The sequence below is a fragment of the Eleutherodactylus coqui genome, chromosome 9 (assembly GCF_035609145.1).
Source record: "Eleutherodactylus coqui strain aEleCoq1 chromosome 9, aEleCoq1.hap1, whole genome shotgun sequence".
Classification (NCBI taxonomy): Eukaryota; Metazoa; Chordata; class Amphibia; order Anura; family Eleutherodactylidae; genus Eleutherodactylus; species Eleutherodactylus coqui.
Window position 1 is genome coordinate 92,685,675 of NC_089845.1, and position 19,395 is coordinate 92,705,069.

Here is a 19,395-nt window from a genome sequence, read left to right on the forward strand (position 1 = left end):
GCAAGCAGCATGGGTACCCTTAGCAGTGGGCCAAGCTGTCTCTTCCCCCTCCTCCTCATGCTCCTCCCCCTCCTCCTCAACGCGCTGAGATATAGACAGGAGGTTGCTCTGACTATCCAGCGACATACTGTCTTCCCCCGCCTCCGTTTCCGAGTGCAAAGCGTCTGCCTTTATGCTTTGCAGGGAACTTCTCAAGAGGCATAGCAGAGGAATGGTGACGCTAATGATTGCAGCATCCCCGCTCACCATCTGGGTAGACTCCTCAAAGTTTCCAAGGACCTGGCAGATGGCTGCCAACCAGGCCCACTCTTCTGTAAAGAATTGAGGAGGCTGACTCCCACTACGCCGCCCATGTTGGGGTTGGTATTCCACTATAGCTCTACGCTGTTCATAGAGTCTGGCCAACATATGGAGCGTTCCACCGTGTGGGCACGTCACACAGCAGTCGGTGCACTGGCAGATTAAACCGATGTTGCAGGGTCCGCAGGGTGGCAGCGTCCGTCTTGGACTTGCGGAAATGTGCGCTGACCCGGCGCACCTTTCCGAGCAGGTATGACAAGTGTGGGTAGCTTTTCAGAAAGCGCTGAACCACCAAATTAAAGACATGGGCCAGGCATGGCATGTGCGTGAGGCTGCCGAGCTGCAGAGCCGCCACCAGGTTACGGCCGTTGTCACACACGACCATGCCCGGTTGGAGGCTCAGCGGCGAAAGCCAGCGGTCGGTCTGCTCTTTCAGACCCTGCAGCAGTTCATGGGCCGTGTGCCTCTTCTCTCCTAAGCTGAGTAGTTTCAGCACGGCCTGCTGACGCTTGCCCACCGCTGTGCTGCCACGCTGCGCGACACGACTGCTGGCGACGTGCTGCTGCTGCTGACACATCTTGATTGGGAGACAGAGGTTGCGTTGGAGGAGGAGGAGGAGGAGGAGGAGGGTGGTTTAGTGGAGGAAGCATACACCGCCGCAGATACCAGCACCCAGCTGGGGCCCGCAATTCTGGGGGTGGGTAGGACGTGAGCGGTCCCAGGCTCTGACTCTGTCCCAGCCTCCACTAAATTCACCCAATGTGCCGTCAGAGAGATATAGTGGCCCTGCCCGGCTGTGCTTGTCCACGTGTCCGTTGTTAAGTGGACCTTGGCAGTAACCGCGTTGGTGAGGGCGCGTACAATGTTGCGGGAGACGTGGTCATGCGGGGCTGGGACGGCACATCGGGAAAAGTAGTGGCGACTGGGAACCGAGTAGCGCGGGGCCGCCGCCATCATGCTTTTGAAAGTCTCCGTTTCCACAAGCCTATACGGCAGCATCTCCAGGCTGATCAATCTGGCTATGTGCACGTTTAACGCTTGAGCGTGCGGGTGCGTGGCGGAGTACTCGTGCTTGCGCTCAAACAGTTGCGCTAGCGACGTCTGGACGCTGCGCTGAGCGACATTGCTGGATGGGGCCGAGGACAGCGGAGGTGAGGGTGTGGGTGCAGGCCGGTAGGCACTCATGCCTGTGTCCTCAGAGGGGTTTGGATCTCAGTGGCAGGTTGGGGCACAGGGGGAGAGGCAGTGGTGCAAACCGGAGGCGGTGAACGGCCTTCGTCCCACCTTGTGGGGTGCTTGGCCATCATATGCCTGCGCATGCTGGTGGTGGTGGCTCCCCAGCTGATCTTGGCGCGACAAAGGTTGCACACCACTGTTCGTCGGTCGTCAAGCGTCTCTGTGAAAAACTGCCACACCTTAGAGCACCTTGGCCTCTGCAGGATGGCATGGTGCGAGGGGGCGCTTTGGGAAACAGTTGGTGGATTATTCGGTCTGGCCCTGCCTCTACCCCTGGCCACTGCACTGGCTCGGCCTGTGCCCACACCCTGACTTGGGCCTCCGCGTCCACGTCCTCTAGGCCTACCCCTACCCCTCAGCATGCTGTATTACCAGTAGTGCAGAAACAGAATGCTGTAATTAAATGTGCCGCTTATTGGCCTGTGGTTGGAGGCTGACTTCGCTTACGGAACGCACAGCAGAGCCAGGAAAGAATTTTGCGCAAGCCTGCTTTAACACTTAGCTGGCTGCATATGAATTAGGACAACTACCCCCAGCAAAGACCCAGTACACTGAGGACGGTCACAGGCAGCCCAAATAGATTTTTTTTCCCAAATGTTTTTGGAAAGGCCCACTGCCTATATACACTAAATATGTCTTCTGTCCCTGCCTCACCACTACTGGCCCTGGACTATGTAAAATTACTGCAGGACGCAATGCTCTGCACGGCCGATATACAAAAAAAAAAATGTGCAACACTGCAAAAAGCAGCCTCCACACTACTGCACACGGTTAGATGTGGCCCTAAGAAGGACCGTTGGGGTTCTTGAAGCCTAAAATAACTCCTAACACTCTCCCTATATCAACTCCAGCAAGACAGCACTTTCCCTGAACTATGTCAGAATGCATCTGTGGCGAGCCGCGGGAGGGGCCGATTTATATACTCGGGTGACACCTGATCTCGCCAGCCACTCACTGCAGGGGGGTGGTATAGGGCTTGAACGTCGCAGGGGGAAGTTGTAATGCCTTCCCTGTCTTTCTATTGGCCTGAAAAGCGCGCTAACGTCTCAGAGATGAAAGTGAAAGTAACCCGAACATCGCGTGGTGCTCATTTCGAATAACAAGCATCTCGAACACGCTAATACTCGAACGAGTATCAAGCTCGGACGAGTACGTTCGCTCATCTCTAATAAGGAATAATTTAATCCTGTGACACAACTCCTTCAAAGCTAAATTAGTTGACACTGACCTTAAAATGGGCAAATGTCTGATTGAACAGTTTATTAGATGAAACATTAGTTGATATGTAGATAGTCTTCATGTAACATGTGTTCATTTAGGGTTTTATAGCACCTTTTGACTGAGCTTAAGAGTATACTGCTGCCATTGCATACAATTGTGAGAGTTTGGCAAGGAAGGTTGAGGTGCTTGCACGGCCTCCTCAAGGTTTTATACATTTGACGTGGAACTTTGAATGAGAACTATGGAGGCTCCTAGAATACTTTTGAAAAGATAGAAAAAACAGGCTGCAAGTGAAATATTAATATTATACATCCAAATATAAAAAGTGTGGATATTAAGTGCACAAATGAAACTACAATGCTGAGGGCAAATAGTGGCAAAATGATATAACTGTAATGTTGATATAATAGAGTTCTAAACTGGATACATTATAATACCATGGATTGACTACATTTCAGTGCTATACAATGCCAAGATAACAGTCAAACGGGAGGTGCTGCATTACCTCTACAGCGCCACCTATTAGCAGTTAGCATTCCTGCAATTCCTCATGCTCCAGGTTTCACAGTCAAGCATCAAAAATGTGTTCTAAAAGCCTCCTGTAAATCAACCTCAGCTGATTGTCTGAGTGCTTAAAGACATTAGTACCTTTGACTTCCCTATAACTTGACCCTACTTTTAGTGCACGTATTTATATATTATGCACAATTTTAATTATAAAGCCTATATATATTATCAGTTTGTTGGCAGATCCCATAATATTTGGTATTCTTTGTTGGTAGGCTACTACTGGTGGTGTTAGGACATTCTCACAACAAAAGGATTTTCCTGATGACCCTTTTCCTTCCTAGCTGGGGATGAAGGTCAGCCACTTATTTCCCTTCCTCCATAAATATAGGATGCACAATTCAACCAAGAAGAGGTGGAATGGATGTGCATGGACTGCTCTCCCTAAGTCACTAACTCCACGGAAACTCCTCAGCAATAAGATGACAACGTCTTCTGTTTGTTGGCCATAGCAACTGACGAAAAGTCTCTTCGAACGCAGTTTAGGCTGCCAGAAGAGAAACAATTCACTATTTATAGGATCTGAGTAACATGTCTATATGTTAACAATGATTTAATCCATGATGAGTAAATGTATCTAGTAAGCATGTGCAGTCTAGTTTTAAGATGAGATTAATTGTTACGACATCATTATCGTTCTATAAAATTGAATTACATCATTATCAGAGAGTTTCAAAGAAACTTATTCATATTCTTCTCCATGATTACTAGTGAAAATGAAATATAATGTAGGCGATCTGACGTAACCCTCAATTTATGACAGGTAATGTTTTCCAAGAAGGAAAAATGTCCAGCGTGGTTAAGGGGCATAACACTTCAAGCTTTATTAAAGTATTTAAAAGCAAGCCAACGCATAGTCCATTTCAGTGACTACTACCACTGGCTCGCTTTTAAATACTTTAATAAAATGTAAAGTTTTATGCCCCTTATCCACGCTGGACGTTTTTCCTTCTTGGATTGTTACAGCGTGTTTGGAGCTGAGTCCTGGAGTGTTTTACTGAGGAACTAGTTCTGTGAAGCTGGCTAACCCTTGGTGTTTCCTACATGTAATGTTTTCCCACTTACCTAACAAGGATAGCTATTAGCTAATTAATTCAGATTTTTTTATCCATAAAGTACCAACTGATTCTGCATGCATTTTAGAGCTAAAAGCAAAAATTAAGAAGAAAATAATCGTAATAATGTTTGCGTGATAATTTGTGACTTTTTTTTGCCATTTTATGCTTCTTTACCCACTTTTCAAAAGTGTTAAAAAGATGGATGAGATGTAGTGGGAGCGGCAAGGTTTCCAGAGACCAACAGATTTACTAGCATGTACGACAGATGCTGGCGTAAATTAGGGTGCAAATCTACGTCTGCTCATAACAGACACAGATCTCCATTTCTAATGCTTGGACAGCCAAAGAGGCACCAAATGTATAAAGAAGTGTGTGCCAACAAAGCATGGTTTAAGACTGATGCATAAAACACCAGTCTTAATAAATTGTCCCCCATTTTATCACTTACATTGTTGCCAACCCATTTTTACAATCTTGTACAATCAGTCTGGGACCAATTCTAAAAAAGATGTCATTTGAAATACCGATATGTTTTTGCAAATTTTGAGCAAATCATAGAATCTGGAAACCCATACAGGCATGGCGAAAATATTCTAACTTTGTAGTTTTCTTTATTTTCTACTCATTTTGGTATATTTGTGGTGGAGCTGTAAGCTGTAGCATATACACTCATGACAGGTAGTTTATATGTGTGAATTATGCCATACACCAACCGCTGTCAACCGTATGCTTGTTCAGCCAACAATTGTTTCTTCTAACACTCCCATACACTTGTATGTTCAATTTGCATGATCATGAATGTGTTTTTAATTAGGAGAGGGGGATAAGCCATTGCCTTTGGTGGAAGCTTATCTCCCTCTAGAACAAAGGATTTGAAATGTTAAAATTCAACTTACCAACCCTTCCTTCTCCCAACAGTATATGCTGGGGAAGAGTTGACACAAACCCATACACGTCAGATAGCTGTCTCCGAAATTTTGCTCTTATGTTGCATAGGCCATTCATATTTGCAAACAATATAACTGTCCCTTGGAATCTACCATGGCATTTTGGGAAAGAAGGACTGTCTATGTTGATTAACAATATGCTCCATCATTTATTTCTGCTCTACGGAATAAATGTCAGGTGCTTAAGTTCCTGACAGTTAACTCAGTGATAATCGCTCATGTGCTTTCACACCTTATATGGACATGTTTCAAAGTCTACACCCTACGACTCTTCCGCCCAATATCCCTGCGCGTTGCAGTTATCTACCGGCCCCTAGGCCCCAGCCGCCTATTGCTAGACCACTTTGCCGCCTGGCTTACCCACTTCCTATCTTGTGAAATCCCAACCCTCATCCTTGGCAATTTCAATATCCCTACTAATGACCCCAGCTCCTCATCTGCCGGCCAGCTTTTAACTCTCACCTCCTGTCTCACAATTCTCAGACTCCCCCACTCACAGAGACGGCAACACTCTCGATTTAATCTTCCTCCGCCTCTGCTCTGCCTCCCTTGTTACTAACTCCCTCCTTCTGCTCTCAGATCACAACCTCCTGTCTTTCTCTATCAGGCACCCTAGCATCTCCTGTGACTCTCCCATCTATCGCACCTCCAGGAACCTCCAGACTGTCCGCACCCATCATTTCATCAAGACCATCCAGTCCTCCCTGTCACCTATCTCTCTCCTCTCCTGCCCTAACTTGGCAGCCAAACACTACCACACCACCCTCAGACGTGCCCTGAATGAAGTGGCACCACTCGTGACCCGAGCCGTCAACTGCAGACCATGGTAACCTTGGCTCATGTCCCAAACGCGCTTTATCAGGTGGTGCTCTAGGTGCGCCGACAACTGTGGAGAAAATCAAAGCTGCCCGCAGACTTCCTCCACTTCAAATTCATGCTTAAAACCTATAACCTACCCCTTGACCATGCTAAAAAAGTCTACTTCACCTCCCTTGTCTGCTCACTATCCCACAACCCCAAACAACTCTTCGACACCTTCCACTGCCTCCTCAGCCCCAAAGAACAGGCCCCCATAACAGATCTGACTGCTGGAGAACTAGCTGCCTATTTCAAAGAAAAAATCAACAACATCCAAAAAGAAATCTCCAAAAACTGCATGGCTAGCTCTGAACCCGGTCTCTTCAGCACTGCATCTAACACTCAATCACTATCTATATTAGAACCAACATCAGAGGAAGAAGTCTTCAGACTGCTCTCCACTGCTCGCCCAACCACCTGGGCTAGCGACCCTCTCCCTACTCACCTCCTCCGGTCCCTTTCCCCAGCTGTCATTACCCACCTCGCCACCATCTGTAACCTCTCTCTAACCTCTGGCACATTCCCCTCCTCATTCAAACACTCCATATCCCTTCTGCTAAAAAAAACAACCCTTGACCCGACTGAAGCTGCTAACTACCGACCAGTCTCAAACATCTCATTCATCTCCAAATTATTTGAACGCCTGGTCTAGTCCTGCCTCACACACTTTCTCTCTGACAACTCTCTCCTAGGCCCCCTCCAGTCTGACTTTCACCCTCTACACTCAACCGAAACCACCCTCACAAAAGTATCAAATGACCTGATGACAGCAAAGTCTAGAGGCGACTACTCCCTACTAATCATCCTTGACCTCTCTGCTGCATTTGACACTATTGACCATAACCCCCTGCTCACTATGCTCCGCTCTATCGGCCTAAAGGACACTGCTCTATTCTGGTTCTCCTGCTACTTCTCTGACCGCTCTTTCAGCGTCTCATTTGCAGGCTCTATCTCCTCTCCACTTCCTCTTGCTGTCGGGGTCCCTCAGGGCTCAGTCCTTGGTCCCATTCTCTTCTCTATATACACAGTGCCAATTGGACAAACCATCTGCAAATTCGGCCTCCAATACCATCTCTACACTGATGACACCCAACTATACACCTCCTCCCATGACATCTCGTGTGGCGCAGAGTGTAAGCTCTTGCCTACGACCTAAAGGTTGCAAGTTTGATCCCTGCGTGAGTCAGGTAGCTGGCTCAAGGTTGACTCAGCCTTCCATCCTTCCGAGGTTGGTAAAATGAGAACCCAGCTTGGTGGGGGGTAATATGTAATAATTACCTGAAAGCGCTGCGGAATAAGTTGGTGCTATACAAATACCGAGATTTATTTTTATTTATCTCTAAACTATTCCTCCAAAATACCACAGACTGTCTGTCCGCTGTCTCTAATACTATGTCCTCCCTTTTTCTCAAACTTAACCCTTCTAAAACTGACCATCTTTCCGCCTTCCAACCAATCTCCTCTCAATATCTCCATTACAATGTCTGGCACCACCATAACCACCAGACAGCACACCCGCTGCCTTGGGGTTACACTGGACTGTGAGCTCACCTTTACCCCCCACATCCAATCTCTGGCCCGAACATGCCACCTACACCTCAGAAATATTGCTAAAATCCATCACGGACACGTTAAAGACACTTGTTGTAGCCATAATCCACTCCAGACTAGACTACTGCAACTTGCTATTCATTGGCCTTCCCTGTACCAGACTCCTCTCCAATCCATACTTAACGCGCCAGGTAGGCTCATTTTTCTATCCAGCCATTTCTCAGACGCTTCTACATTATGTCAGTGGTTGCATTGGCTGCCCATCCACTGCAGAACTAAATTTAAACTCCTCACACTTACCCACAAAGCTCTCTGTGGCACCGCGCCACTATACATCGCCTCCCTCCTGTCTGTACACCACCCAGGCTGCACACTCCGATCCGCTAACACGCTCAGACTAAACACCCCTCTAATATGAACCTCACATGCCCGCCTACAGGACTTCACCAGAGCAGCACCAATCCTCTGGAACGCTCTACCCCAAGGCATCCGGACAATCCCCAATGCACAAAATTTCAGACGTGCCTTAAAAACGCACCTCTTCAGGGAGGCATACCAAAACTCCTGACCTAGCCCCCTGCCCCTCCCTATAGCTCCCCACACCTTCCACCCTGCTTATTGTATAAACCTCTACCCCTGCACCTCCTTACTGCCTCTTCCCCGTTTGCTTCCTAATAACTGATTTCCATATGTAATTTCCGCACCGCTTGTGTTCCCCCATGCCTGATTCACCCCACCCCCATCCTTGTACCTCTTGTATCACCCCTACCCCATTTGTTTCAAACTGATTGTATATCACATGTATACTGATTGTATATCACATAGTTTAAGGGAAAATGCCTGAAAGAAATGTCATACCTAGAGTACACCATGCTTTAGAAAAAACTCCATGGAGGAATTCTGCTTTAAAAAAACTCAATGGTGCCAAAAAATGCACCAAAGTGAGGGAAAACTCTGCAAACAAAAATAACACAGCCTGCCATGCAATTCATGACCTTCTAATGACCTACAAATAGCTTGTGGCTGCAAAACAGAGCATTTTCAGGAGCGTATTTTCATGTTTCTTGATACATTTTTTAGGCAAAAACAGGGCGTTTAGATGTTAGCTGTAAGTCAATAGGGAGCTAATAAATGAACTCTAAGGCTGCCTTCACACTTGCGATAAAATTGCATAATTTTCACGTGATGTGAGAATACGTGAAAATGCAGAATTATAAAACCCATGCTTTTCAATGGTTTCATCTACATCTGCGATGCTTTCACTCATGCGATGTGGTGAGCTTTAGAAATCTGCCTGCCCTATCTTTCTGCGTTTTGCTTTTTATTATCACCTATGCTTCCCTATAGAGCCTCCGTCTTATCACATCGCAACACATGAACTTGCGATGTTCGGTGTCGTGCGATGCGCCTTTAACATTAGAAACTCCTATTGTCTACCGCGCGAGAAAATTGCAGCGATGCAATGCAAGATTATTTGTCAGGAAAAAGCATCACTGATGCTCAAACATCTCAGGCACCAAAATGCGATTTTGCCGCGATATCCTCCCGCTGATATCAGAATTGCAAGTATGAAGGAGTCCTGAGGAATAGAACATATGAAAAAAGCGCAACAAAAATATCTGTTTAAAGAACACCTGAAAATCATTTTTTTTAGAAGCCATAAAAAGGGCTCAAAATGTGTGTTTAGAAAGCCTAAAGAAAGTCGCTGATGTATTTCTTGATCTAGCTGCTGCCAAATGTGTTTCTAACGTAAAACACTGGATAAAAAGCAACATGCACTGCGCAAACCTCTAAAAAAGTGCTCTTACGACAATTAAGAGGAATCGTTTTTTATTTCAATAAAGCCAGAAAGAAATAAAACACTTTTCAAGGCAAGCGAGCCTCTTCATAAGTTCCACTAGATAGTAGATTTATATGTAGCGCGCCCATTATGTAAATATCGCTCGGAGTCAGGACACATCACATAGAAGAGCTGGCCTCTCAAAGGTGTTTTTAAGGCAGTGAATAGTTTTTGGCTGGAAGGCAAAGTAGTCTTTATTCATTTATATAGTTTTAATTATTACTGCAGCGCTGCGATGTTGGGACCTGGTGCGATCTATCAAACTGATGTTGGTGTTACATAGAACATATTATTTATCAGCTTCTTATATTGTGCTGAATTGTCCTTTAATCCTGTTTTGGTACAAATTCTCCGTCATCGGTGGCGGCTGCTGTTAGTGTGAACAGCTCTTCAGTCACGGGTCTTTGCTGAATTATTACATTGTTACACTGACAATATTTATGGTTGATGACTACAAAGCATCCTCAGCACCTTGATCTCTTCTTCTCCTACCCGTCTCGGACTGTTAGGTTTTCTTTTTTTTTAACCAATTTTCTCTATGAAGGAAGGTGGGTGACTTATCATCTAGAAGACCCATTTAGCATGATATTTAGCAGCTGCTTTAAGCCATGTGATGCATTCAGCTTTGTATAATAGTTCACTTGAAGGTCTTTGCACAGTTCAGACATGTCAGCTGAGTAACTTCAAGCAGTGCAAGGACTTGTAATTATTGGCCCCAGGCTGGCAGCTTTCAGAGAATGCTTTGTTTCCACTTTCTTGTCCAATCGGTGCTCTGCATGCAGAGTGTAACTCCTAGAATGCCGTAATGGGTGACCAAAACTATGTGGAGAAATGAAAACAGGTATGAAATCAAGCCCAGACACAGACCCCTACTTTACAGACTTCAAGTGTTGGAGCACCTTGCTTCCTTGTCAGACCTACAACAGGTAACATTCCAAGCCTTTCAACCTGTTGCTCCCTCCCATAATGGATCCTTAGAACAGATGAAACATTCACAGAAAAAAGTTACATGATTCGCGTCCTCTTCGTTATTGCTCAAATGTTCTAAGGCCGTCCTCACAATCATTTTCAGTGTTCTAAAACTATTGTAGAAACCGCCATGCACTTTTCAGTGTTCTTCATTGGGTTTTCGACTCCATTTTTAATATCTTTTTTTTTGTAGCATTTAAAACATGTTCCCTTTTTTCTGGTATTTTTCAAGATTTATAAGGGCTTTTTCACAGGTACCAGAATTTGCAGTGGAATGTGCCACCATGGGATGGTTGCAGAAATGCAGATTTTGAAAGCAACTGTTGGTAGAATTAAGCAACTCTGCATTAAAATCCACATATTAGACATGTAAATTTGGGTTTACATTTTTCTGCACATCAGCGAATTCTGCTACTTGTGAAAGAGCCAATAAGGGTGCTTTCACATGGGTGGAATTAGCCTGCAATCCACACCACAACACACAGTGAAGCCTGCATCAAAATCCACTGAGCTATCTGCGGCTTTTGATGGAAAAATTGAAAGGGACTTAAATCTGCCTGTAATTCCGTTTCGCAATCCGCAGATAACTGTGCAGCACGGTGGCAGCTGAAGCTGCTTCTTGGTGCCTAAGAAGCCTATGGGGAAAACACCATACCCAAAGCTTGTTGTGCTTTGAAATAAAAGCCCAACTGCCTCCCAAAAATGTCACACCCCAAATTCTTTGTGCTTAGTGTGTTTTATATTTTACTATAGACTTTAAAGAAACAGCTGGACTGTAAAAAAACAACAAAAAAACTTAAAAACATTACGAAAAAGGCTGCAAAGGCACATCCGTGAACCCAGACTAAGGCCATTTTAACTTGAGCATATAACAGGTGTTACTATACACCTGTAGTATGGATGAGTATCCCAACCTGACTGCAAGTTTACTGACACAAATTCACAGCAACATTGGAATCTATGATGCTCTGAGTTTGGGTCAGCAGACCAGCAGTTGGGCCAGTACAGTCGTCCATACTAGAATTATACAATCATAGCGTTGGAAGGGTCATCGGGTCCAACCCCCCGCTCAATGCAGGATTCACTAAATCATCCCAGACAGATATTTGTCCAGCCTTTGTTTGAACACTTCCATTGAAGGAGAATTCACCACCTCCCGTGGAAACCTGTTCCACTCATTGATCACCCTCACTGTCAGAAAGTTTTTTCTAATATCTAATCTGTGTCTCCTCCCTTTCAGTTTCCTCCCATTGCTTCTAGTCTTTCCTTGTACAAATGAGAATAGGGCTGATCCCTCTGCACTGTGACAACCCTTAAGATATTTGTAAACCGCTATAAAGTTTCCTCTCAGCCTTCTTTTTTGAAAGCTAAACATTCCCAGATCCTTTAATCGTTCCTCATAGGACATGATTTGTAGACCACTCACCATCTTGGTAACTCTTCTCTGAACTTGCTCCAGTTTGAATAAGACAAGGAGGATGCATGCAGAGCACAATGGATTAGCAGTCCATCACCTTAACCACTATGCACCCCCTAATATGTTTGCAACTAGGCTATGTGCGCACATGCTGTATGATGGCTCACAGATTCCCTGCAACGCCTTGCTATGGCACCACGGACACTCTTTGTGCAACTGTATGGTGTTTCAAATCATAATACAGCACCTCCTACTTACTGAGTCCCCTGAACAATAGAGTATGTGATTTTACCATCTACATTCAGTTTATTAAATAGTGTTATTAAAGTGCATTTACAACATATTTAGACTGAATCTTTTTTGAAGGAGTTGTCCAATCGCTTGTATAAAAATATGTATGCTTTAACTTGCAATTTTTTTAAGTCTTTGTTTTTCTCATTCAAAAGAAGAATAGCATCTCTGCACAGTGGAAGACAGCGAGTGGTGCCCTATACAAAACGTTAGGGAATGTTTCCCTTCTCCTTTCTGAAAAGATCTGATCCTCTACAGATCTAAAAAGACATACTGCAAAGCCAAGCTCTTGTATGGGACCAAACACTGCATTCATGAGTCTTACCTGCTCCTCCAGTAGGCCTCCCTTTTATTGAAATTCTCCAGAACATTCCACGAGAGTATTCAAATGTGGTTATAAAGCATGGGCATAAGTTCTACATATACCGTAGGTGTTTCCTGTTTTAGATATCCTCAACTAAATGTATTATTAAAACTAATTAGTTAAGAGGTCATTTTTGCAAAAATTAAGAACAGAAAGTGCCCCCCTATTAGCTGTCACTTTGGAATTAGCCTCTTGTAAAACTGATAATCTACTGTAATTTTGTCAGCATGTTCATTCAACACCAAAATATAACTTTACCATTATCTGCTAAGAACTTAATTCAAAAGTGACAACCAATATGGCAGCTTTTACTGTTGTCACTTTTGCACAAATAGTTGTTGAAGTGGAATAGAAAAATTCTACAAATTGAATAAATATACTTACCTTTGGCTACGGTTCTGACTGAACATTTACTAATGTGGGACAATTTTTAGTTTTGGATGAATATTTGATGTCCAAAACAAACTTTTGCCTTTGCTCTTATGTTGTGATACATGTCAAACTATTAGAATAGCGCATTCAGGAATAATTCTGACAGAAATCCAGTATATATTAGAGTTTTGCCAACCATTTTCTTGGAGTCGGGGACACTCTCATTATAGAAATGGGTGGTAGAATGAGAAATGTCTGTATTGCTGGCAAGATGTGAATCGTGGCGCTCAGATGTGATGTGCAAGTGGCAAATTAATTTCTCACAACAGGCTTTCAATGCATAAACTGCCAACGTTGCACCTTTTCCAAACTTTGTTAGAATTGTTCATTCGAACTTGTTGTGACATGATAGGGGCCCTCACAAAGATATATCAGGAGTAATCAAATTGCTGTTTTGATTCTCTTAAAGACAAGGAAATCTTTCTGTGCATTAACTAAACTTGTGAACTGATGCCAGATATTGTTCCCCACGAGAAAACTAAATCATAATTACCCCAAACAAGTCAATCACACAACCAAAAAGCACGAATGTTAGGGATTTGTAGATGCATGAGGGTGGTGTCCCTATAGCAATCTCTAATATGAAAGTGGTGGGGATTTTCCCATCGTTTTGTGAGCGTATCATTTTAAAGTGTTGATTAGGTGATATAATGTAGAATCTGTTGCACTTTAAAACTTTGCTGTTACAAGTTACAGTTAATATGAAAAAGTCTGAAAGCTTGCTATAACATCATGTATTTTTGTTAGCCATTAAAAGGTATCATATCTACAAGATTACTTGTCTCTCTTGCTAGGAACAATCACAAGTTACAGTTAGGGCTTAGTCATATGGGCGCATCTGGGTGCCGATGCGCCCGTCTTCCTGCAGGATAAGAGAGCCACACTGCAGGTGTGGAGAAAGAACACATGATCGGCTCCATTGCCTGTCATGTGTTCTTTCTTCTGGCGCTGCGGACAGTCGTCCGCACCTGCAGTGCAGCCGTCTTCTTCATGCAGGAAGACGGGCGCATCGGCGCCCGGATGCACCCGTGTGCCTAAGCCCTTGGGTGTAACCTGTGTTTTCTATCATCATGGTTCATTACTAAGATCAAACTTATTGGACTGCCTTAAATGTCCATGTATGGACTTTATGAGTTGGCACATACATTACTTATGGGTCCATATGTCCATAGGAACTCTGAGCATCAATTTAATCTGTGAAACACTGCTTTCTAGGGGAGAAAAATGAGTAATGTGGTGTTCCTTTGTCTATACATCCATGAGGAGATTAATATAATGCCCAGTGTCAAATCCTATAGTAGCCCAGAGGGTCCACTATTCCGTTCATTGAATAGTTCATGGATAAGAGGTAATTTTACACTTTTTCTAAGGTTTAGCATACATTTTGTGACCATAGACACCTTAAATACTACTTCCCTCTGTCTATAAGTGTCTTGTGCACAATCATTGGTGAAGGCCTTTGAGAGAATGTAAGTGCTGGCTATTACATAGGGATCGTGACTCATCCCTATGGGTCAATAGTTAATGGTAACCACGCTAGTATGTATACTGTCGTGCCTCTTTAAACAATTAGGAGTCCGCAACATTCCAGCCTTTGGCATCAATGCTTAAAGGGAATATGCGATTTATACAATAGAACATTTTCTGATGACATTTTGTATTAAACGTATTTTTAAGAATTTTTGGTGTTTTTTTTAAACTTACGGTCACAATCCATATAGAAAAAATCTTTCACATCAACTGCAGAGCCTAATACTAGTCTGTCACTTTCTGATTTGTAAAGAAAGCTATGCAGCAGTCGTCTCACCAACATCACAGGCAGGATTACACTGAAAGGTAACACCTATATGTAGATAACACAGAATCCATCATTCACAATAAGTGATAAGTTGTGACTTATCTACCCCTCTTCCTCTTTGCAGAGGTCATAGAACATGCCTAGAACAGACTTCTTTAAAAGTCAAAGGGTCCTCTCCTTCCATTGTGTGGATGGCCCATGAGGCCGCTGTAAAGCATATCTTTAGATGCTCTAAATGCTGTTAAATGTATTTTTTGAGGCAAGACGGCACCTCCATAGTGATGTATAGATAGCAGAATAAAAAAAATCTACAATCAGAAAATAAAAACAAATTAGAAAAATGGAAAATGTTTCTCTATTTGGTTTTGATTAGTGAAATAAATTGGTCGTATAGTCCCTTTAAGTCTTAAAAAAAACACTAAAGGGGTTTCCACAGCACAACAACCCTTGTCCATACACCCTTTTAGTTTATAGTCATGTCAGAGAGAGAGAGAGATCCTCCACTGTAAAGGATTGGGGCACGTCCATGCATTACAGTATATGGACAACCATTCTTTTAAATGGCCACCATGTAACTCTTTATTTCCTCTGCAGAAATCTGCGTCTGGCTACTGTTTTCCATATGAAAACACTTGGTTGCTAGAGGTTAGTAGAATAAGATATATGGGGATCAGCTTCTTGCCTCTTCAGCTTTTTTTCCAAAAAAGCTGTTGTCTTCATGAGACAACACATTTAAGTCTCATCCCTGTGGAAATGGCAAGTCGTAATACATGCCAAGTACAAAGTCATGAATCCAACACTCTCATTAGGGCCTGACCTGGTAGTTCTGAACATATCCACAGTATTGGTCATTTCTGAGATTTGTAAGCAAGAACAAGAACTAACTTGGTCACATGATAGCTGCATGACTAACCAATGTTTACCATATGTCTATATTCTTAACATGCAGGTTGTGAATTGTACCTAACATGAATATCTGCCAGATATTGTATCACACCTAGCAAAAAGATAAATCTCTTGCCTTAAATGGTGCCTAGAATAGTACTTGTAATATCTGCTTGCACATGTCTATTTCTTTTCCTTTCTACTAATTTCTAGTAAACCCACACTGTGAATTTGAAAACTTGAAGCAGACACAAGCGCAAACTCATCTCTTCTTTTGATAAACAATCTTGGCGGCATCTGGGTATTGACTGCCAATTCTGGCTGCTTTACCCGGTTTCTGCACTGATCATAATCACCTTTCATTGGGAGCTGTAAATAAACAAGTGCAGTGAAGCAAAGTCATTAAGTTGCAGTTATTGATAATGAAGGCATTTGCTGAAATACCACTTGTATTTGAAGTTACAAACTTTGTAAGCAGAAAAACTTGTGAGGAATTCCTTTGTTTTTTTTTTCAGTCCTGCTAATTGTAGTGCCTTAAGCCGGCCATAGGCAACATATGGAAATCTGGCTTCGGATGTATGGCTATAGTATTGACCACGACAAACCTTTTCGGCAATGTACAGATAGCATTGGCTATAGCATTGATACTGAGATTTTATTCTTTACAAGTGAGTGAAAAATGGGATACGCAAGATAATAATTTTTCATTGATTATCTTATGAGAGTCAATAAAATATGCAGTCTAAAGAATATAGGTTCACTGTGATGTGTACACCTCTGACAGCACCCTGTTCCTCCATGTAGTTTAAAATAGTGGTAAAGCTATAGTACAAAGCAGAGCAATAAGGGTCCTTGTACACAGGCACATTTACTGCCAGGAACAACCATGTTGATCCACACTCATTTAGTTCCATTTACATGGAGCAATCAGTGCTAGTGTTTGTGCCCAAACGATCATTAGAACTAGAGATGAGCGAACGTACTCTTTTCGGGTGTTTTTGCACTCGAGCACCACTTTTTCCGAGTAACTGACTACTCAGACGAAAAGATTCGGGGGCCGCCGGGGGTGAGCGGGGGGTTGCAGAGGGGAGTGGGGGGGGGGGGGGAGAGAGAGCTCCCCCCCTGTTCCCACTGCTACCCCCCGCTCCACCACGCCGCCCCATGACCCCCCGACGCCCCACGAATCTTTTCGTCCTAGTGGTCAGTTACTCGAAAAAAGCGGTGCTCGAGTGCCAAAACACCCCAAACGAGTACGTTCGCTCTTCTCTAATTAGAAGAATCGCCAGCGCACATACAGTTCCATCGTTGACTGCAGCACATAGCTGTTTACACAGATTATTTTTGGTATAAAAGATGCGTTCACCCAACAAATGATTGTTGTTTGCTTATTGGTTAGCTGATTACTAGTACCTTCACAGGGCAATGATCAGGGCAACGAATGTTCGGATGAACATTGGTTCCTGTTCAGCTGCCCATGTATTGGCCCTAAGGTTGAACTCACACATGGATTTTTTTCTTGTTTCATAATTTTCATTACATGAAACGACGGCATCCACATGTTATAATGAAATACTGGGTATGCTATTAATTAATTAATATATTCTTCTTTTCAACAATTTATATTGGGTTTTATAATAAAGAGAGAATAAAAGAAAGTTGACACATTTGTTGCGTTAGAATACAATTTCTGCACCGAGACATAAATAACTCAAACATACAATGTGTTGCTGAATAGTAATGAGACTGATGTTCTTTCTTACAAAACAGAAGAAAATAGTTGCCAGGTTAATGCAGTGCATCACCTGAGTACTAGATATTAACTATGAATCAGAAACTAGAAACTTAATTGTACCACTTGAAGGTTTTTATTTTATGGCAAAAGAATCTGTTAGGGAAAGGAGGGGGATTACGACATGGAGATACTTGGAAGGGTGGTATGTGGAGGGATTTGTATGCTAATTAATTGAGGAATGATTTGTCAGCCAAATGCTCCATTTGGATATAAAGGGATGGAATGTTCCATTTTGGACTGCCAGCATTAACTAATATATTCTTTGATAGCCAATGATAACTCTTGACTAGGGGTACTTTTACACTAAACAATGATGGTTCAGATTATTGCTGGATCGTGCAAATCTAGACAAAATAATTGCTGGATCGAGCAAATCTAGACAAAATAATTGCTCAGTGTAAATGCAACCGACGACTGAATAACAAACGATACTTCGTTCACTTATCATTCATCATTCAGTTTAGGCAGGCTAAAAGATAAAACGACAACCGGCCTGTGTAAATAGGCAATTATTCATCTATGAATGACTGCCTTTTTACTATGAATGGAGGCAGGTAGCTGAAAGCAATCTCTAGCCCACTCTGTCTTCATTCACTAAATGGTTATGGCTGCTGTGTGAAAGCACAGGAGCGATAATCGCTGGGGTGAGTGTTGGGTGTTTAAAGGGGTTCTGTCATTAAAAAGAAAAAATAAATACTTATCTATTCCTCCCCAGGCAGTCTATTTACTGCACCTTCTCCCTGCCAATCTTCTCCTGTCTCCTGCAGTCCCCCTGGGTCACCTCCCCTCCAGCTGTCCAATTCTTCGTCTTCTGGTGACAAAGGGTCCATTAGCTGCAGTCTTCTTCTGGCAGGTCAATGTACGTTACGTCACTAGTGGCGTAGCATTAACTGCCTACCAGTAGGCGCCAGATGCTATGTCGGGCTAATGCCGAGGCTGTGCATGAGCGCAGTCTTGTCGCGAGAGTTCTTATACTAACGCCCTAACACAGCGTGCATGCGCAGCCTCAGCAATAGCCCGGCATAGCATCCGGCGCTTCCTGATAGACACTGGCCTGCTGGAAGAAGAAAGCCGCAGCATAACAGAAGAAGAGGATCCAGCCGGCTTGCAGTGAGGTGACCCGGGGACTGGAGGAGCCAGGAGAAGATTGATGAGTAGAAGATACGGTAAGAAGACTGCCTGGGGAGGAATAGGTAAGTATTGATTTTTTTTTTTTTTTTAATGACAAAACCCCTTTAAATTCCCCAAACTCCTTACGGGACCCTTACATTTTTTTTTACTTTCCTCAAACTTTTAGCTTCAGCTTCTAAATACTTTCCCCATAAATTCTTAAATTTAATACTCACTTGTTGATTAAAATAAAAATACATTTCTATTGCTGTGTTTTTAAAATGACATCCTACATCAGAAAAAAACAATGTGTGGCTCACTGCAAGGTTAATTGAGTCACAAATGCTATGTCTACAACCCATAACCACCATCACCTGGAGAAACATAACTAACTCATTGAATCACTATCTGTAACACATACCGCAGGTGATATTCATACTAGAGGTTGTGTCATGGCCAATCAACCAGTCTTTTTAGATCTGTAGAAGGCACATTGGTATTTGCTGCCAGATATTATAACCAGCGCTATACTAGATTCTCCTATATGAGTACATTGTAGGCTTCGTTGTTGGACAAGCAAATGATATCTTTGAAAGCTAGAATTGTACGCTCCATGTGTGGTTCTAAAGATTAGATTTCTTTTTTCCTTCATGGTTTAAGAAATCTGGTGAAGCATATTACATAGAGGACAGAAGAAATTCCTTTCTTGCCTGTAGCAGCATGTATTGGCTATAGTCTGTATGGAGCACAAGACTACAG